Source organism: Chiloscyllium plagiosum, chromosome 11 (assembly GCF_004010195.1).
Source record: "Chiloscyllium plagiosum isolate BGI_BamShark_2017 chromosome 11, ASM401019v2, whole genome shotgun sequence".
Lineage (NCBI taxonomy): Eukaryota > Metazoa > Chordata > Chondrichthyes > Orectolobiformes > Hemiscylliidae > Chiloscyllium > Chiloscyllium plagiosum.
Window position 1 is genome coordinate 91,632,088 of NC_057720.1, and position 5,184 is coordinate 91,637,271.

General features: G+C 44.6%; 1 pseudogene and 1 gene segment (V, D, J or C); one reads left to right on the forward strand and one right to left on the reverse strand.

Moving 5' to 3' along the window:
• Positions 1–5,184, forward strand: part of LOC122554661 — a 170,746-nt gene that overhangs the window by 100,341 nt on the left and 65,221 nt on the right.
• Positions 7–5,184, reverse strand: part of LOC122554662 — a 12,192-nt pseudogene continuing 7,014 nt past the window's right edge.

Below are 5,184 nucleotides of genomic sequence, written 5' to 3' on the forward strand. Positions count from 1 at the left end.
GGCTGAGCAGGAAGGAGATCTGGTTTACTGAAGCAGAGACTTCTGAGGTTCACATTGTTTTGTACAGCTGACAGTCTTCAGCATCTTCGAGAGGTTTTACTTGGCATCGCAAGTCAACGCTGTCCCCATCAAACATTCCCAGGACAAGGACAGTATGAGGTTTGACACAGCGTAAAGCTCTCTCGACACTGTCGCAATGACCTGCTTTAACATCCAAACCTCAGAAGGTTCTCAGAGCCAGTCCTGAGATGGAAGAGAATTGAAATTCAGTGCTGACAATGACCTTTGACCTGCCAGCTCAGCCCTGTTCTGTTTTAAGTTGTGTCTCCTCTGTGGACTGTCTCAAACACTCTACACACATTCTGATCTCCTGATGCTCTTGCTGAGGGGTGAGGGGAGGGTCACGTTGGTGAGGGCACAGGAGAAGCGAGCGTTGGACTCCCAGTCAGACCCAGAAAGGGTCAGCAGGCTGCTGACACTGTAGGTGCTGTCCGAAGCTCGCAGGTAGTTGCTGGTCTGAACCCCGTCCGAAATGACTGCACCGTCCTTCTTCCACTGCACCTCCAGCTCATCAGGATAGAAGTGATTGGCAAGGCAAACCAGGATGGCAGTGCCCTTGGCATTGACCTGCTCTGGGGAGGGGGGCAGCAGGATCAGCTTGGGCTGAGAGTTCTCACGGCCTGAAAGATAAGAGGAGAAATTATAATCCCTGTCATTCGAAGGGAATTCAACCCTCACAATATTCACTGGCCATACAATCTTTTTGAACATTTTTAGTCAATACAGAATAAACCCAACAAAAGAACAGACATTGTTTAAAGTGCTTCTTGGGAATGTGAGTGTCACTGGCAGGGCCAGCATTTATTGCCCATCCCTAATTGCCCCAGAGAAGGTGATGGTGAAGCAGCAGAGAGAGAAGGGACAATTTTAGACCATTGTTTATAGAATGAAAGTGGGTAGCTGGAAGGGCTATCAATGTGGGAGCATTTTAGTGACAGTGATCAGAACTCAGTGAGATTGAGAGTATGGATAGAAATGGAGAACTGTGCAGTAAGTGTAAAGCTTTTCATTTTACTAAACTGTGTGGTGCTTTGGTAAAAGTGGACTGGAAGCAGTGACATGATGGGAAATCAGTGTCAAGGCAGTGGGAGCCCTCAAAGAACAAGACAGAGATCATTCAGAATCTGTTCCCACACAGAGTAAAGGTGGGACTTCCAGATCTAGACCGAATGAACAAGAGGATTGGGGTCATGTTCTGACATGGATTGGGTACTGGTTGGCCGACAGCACAGAAAGAAGGAGTCTTTTTCTGAATAACAGGTAGTAATAACTTAGGGTGCCACAGGGGTCAATCCTTGGAATCCAGTTATTCATAATATATAATAATAGAATCAGAGAGATCCAAAAGGCCCAACAGCCCATTGTGTCCATATTGGTCAAAAAACAACAACCCAATAATTTCATTCTTCTTTCTAGCAAGAGGGAATTAGATGCAGTATGTGTTTAAGAAGGAATTAGATATAGTTCTTAGGATTAAAGGGATCAAAGAATGTGGGGAGAAAGCAGGAACAGGGGACTGGGTTGGATGATCAGCCATGATCATATTGATTGGTGGAGAAGGCTTGAGGGGCTGAATGGCCTACTGCTGCTCCTAGTTTGGACGTTTCTATCTGTTTCTCAGATAATGAAGGAATGTCTCTCATCAGTTTGAAGCTGAAAGTCACGTGTGTGTGGAGGTGGAAGATGTGGCCTTGGTGATTAAACAATGCGGGTCAGTAAGGTGGTTAAGAAGACACATGAGAGAAACTGTTTTTCTTTTTCTCTTGACGGAATGAGGGCATTGCTGGATCCGCAGCATTTATTGCCCATCCATAATCGCCCAGAGGGCAGTTTAGAGTCATCCACATTGCTGTGGGTCTGGAGTCACATGGTAAGGATGGCAGTTTCCTTCCCTAAAAGACATTAGGGAATCAGATGCCATTTGTCTGACAATTAATTGCAGATGTTTTTTGATTGAATTTGAATGCCACCATCTGCTGGATTTTAACCCTGGTCCCCAGAACATTGTCTGGATCTCTGGCTTAACAGTTCAGCAATAATACCATGAGACCATCACCTCCTTTATCTCATTTTTGGTTGAAAGCAAAGAGTTTGTTTATTCTGGAACTATATAAAACCCCAGTTAGAGCACAGTGAGAGAACAGTGTACGGTTCGGGTCACCACATTACAGGAAGGATGTGATCCCACTAGAGACCAGGACAGAGGAGGAGTTTATCTGGAATGGGGACTTTGAACTTTGAGGAATGATTGGATTGGCTGGGACTGTTTTCTTTGGATCGCAGGAGGCCGAGGGGAGATTTGATCGTGGTATGTAAATAATGAGGGGCCTGGATAGAGTGTGCAGGAAGGACTGATTTCCATCAGCACAGAGGGCAATAACCATGGGGAGAGATTGAAATCAGTTGGGGAAGGATTAGAGGGGAGTTGAGGGTATTTGTTTTCAGCCAGAGGCTGGTGGGATGTGGGACTCACTGTCTGAAAGGGTGGGAGAGGCAGAAACACTCATCACAGTGAAAAAAACACTTGGATATTCACTTCAAACAGCGAAACCTCCAGAGCTATGGAACAAGAGCTGGAAAGTGGGATGGAGCTCGATACCTCTTTAACAAACCTCCGATCACCTCGGATAAAGTATCAGGAGAACTTTATCCGAGAACATTGGAGCAGACTCGGTTCTACACACTTCAGGAAAGAGTCATGTTGGGTGCCTGTGTAGAAGGTTCTAGATTTTATTTCAAAACTTGCTGCGCACCACTGTTCTGAGGGTCAAGCGTGAGGCTGCAATGAGTCTTCCTATTCCAGAGTCAGGCAGGATCACTGCTCCTAATGGCCCCATGACCCCTGGAAGGTGAGCGTGCGCAGACGATGGGTGAGTGTCTGGATCAGGAGACTCCAGTCTTAAAGAAAAACTTGGATTTGTGTAGCTCCTGTCCCCAACTCAGAATGACCCAATGGATCTTTCCAGCAGACTGTGCACAGTGGGATCCCAAACATCATGTGATAATTAGCAGAGAAATACATTTTTAGTGATTTTGACTGGGGGATAAATATTGACCATGGACACCAGGGGGAACTGCCTGCTCTTTATCCAATAGTGCCATGGAATGGCATCTTTCACAACTGAAAGACTCCCAGTTCATCCAAAAAAAAAGAATAGTTCCTTGAAGATGAAGTTGCAGGTAGGTAGGGGAGTGACAATCTCATTTGGTTTGCTTTCCTTTATTGGGCAGTGCATTGAGTTGGGAGCTGTTGCAACTGTACAGGACATTGGTTAGGGCACTTTTGGAATACCGTGAGCAATTCTCCTTGCTGTAGGAAAAATGTTGTGAACCTTAAAATGATCCAGAAAAGATTTACAAGGATGTTGCCAAAGTTGGAGGGTTTGCGCAAAAGGGAGAGGCTGAATAGGCTGAGGCTGTTTTCCCTGGATCATTGCAGGTTGATGGGTGACTGTATAGAGGTTTATGAAATCATGAGGGGCATAGATAGGGTGAATAGAGAAGATCTTTTCTCCAGAGTGGGGGAGTCCAGAACTGGAGGGCAGAGGTTGAAGGTGACAGGGGAAAGATTTCAAAGGGACCTAAGGGACAACATTTTCATTCAGAGGGTGTTAAATGTATGGAATGAGCTGCCAGAAGAAGTGGTGAAGGCTGGTACAATTACAACATTTAAAAAGCATGGGTATATAAATAGGATATGTTCAGAGGGATATGGGCCAAATGCTGGCAAATGGGACTAGATTAATTTAGGATGTCTGGTCAGCATGGACGAGTTGGACCGAAGGGTCTGTTTCTGTGCTGTCCATCTCTCTGACTCTAATTGTATTTCAATCCAGCCCTTAACACTTCAGGCTCTCCCAAAGACATTTACAGACAGTTTTGTTTGACAAACAGTCACTGTTGCAATGTCGGTAACGTGGCAGCCAGTTTCTACACAGCAGGATCCCACTAGAAGCAATGAGATCAAAGAGCATTCTTCATGATGTTGGCTCAACGATAAATATTGTCCTGAACTCAACCCAAAGCGAAAGTAATTTGGTTCATTTGGATGGAAAATGAGAAAATGGAAGGTGAAGGAGAAGGTAAGTTATTGGTTAGTGATGGGATTGATTGTGACCAGAAAATAAAAGAAAGGGATGGAATTTTTGAAAATCAAAGGAAGCCTAAAAGTGCAGGGAACATCAATAATAGAACAAGCTTCTAGAGTTTGTATCTAAATGCATGAAACATTCCGAGTAAGGTAGACAAAGTGATGCCACAAATAGAGGTAAATTGAGTTTCCAAGGAATTTAAACTAGTAAAAGTGGAGGAGGGCTCAGGGGAGGTTATTCAAGTTTCAAAAACACATAATAGGACAGAGAGTACAGAAAGGATCAGGAATCGAATGTAGAGCACAGCAGAAAGAGGACACCAATGAGACGGACGGCAGTCAATGCAGGACTGAGGGTGTTGTACTTAAATACACACAGTATACACAATGAGCTTGTCGTGCAGATTGAAACTGGCAGTTACGATGTTGTGGGTATCACAGAGTCATGGCTGTAAGGGGATCCGGGCTGGAAACTAGATATCCAAGGATACATGTCCCATCAAAAGGACAGGCAGATGGGCAGAAGGGCATTGTTAGTATGAAATGAAATCAAATCAATAGCAAGAAGTGATATAGAGTGAGAAAGTGTAGAATGTTTGTGAGTAGAGTTGAGGAACTGCAAGAAATAAAGAATCTGATGCAAGTTATGTCCAGGTCTCCAAGCAGTAACCAGGGTGTGGGGAAGGAAATCAATCAGAAGACAGAAAAGCCATAAACAAAATGTCAGGGCAGACTTCAATGGATAGGTGGACTGGGTAGCGCGTCTCATGGACTGTCTATGAGATGGTTTTTGGAGCAGCTTGTGGTTGAGTCACTATGGAACAGACAGGTCTGGATTCAGTGATGTGTAATGAGGCAAACTTGGTTAGTGAGCTTAAAACGAAAGTATCCCTGTGGATACGTGACCATAATATGATCGAATTCCCCCTGTAGTTTGAGAGGGAGAAGCTGCAGTCAGATGGAACAGTATTTCAATTGAGTAAAGGTAAGTACAAAGACATGAGGAAGGAGCTGGCCAGAGTTGATTGGAAGGG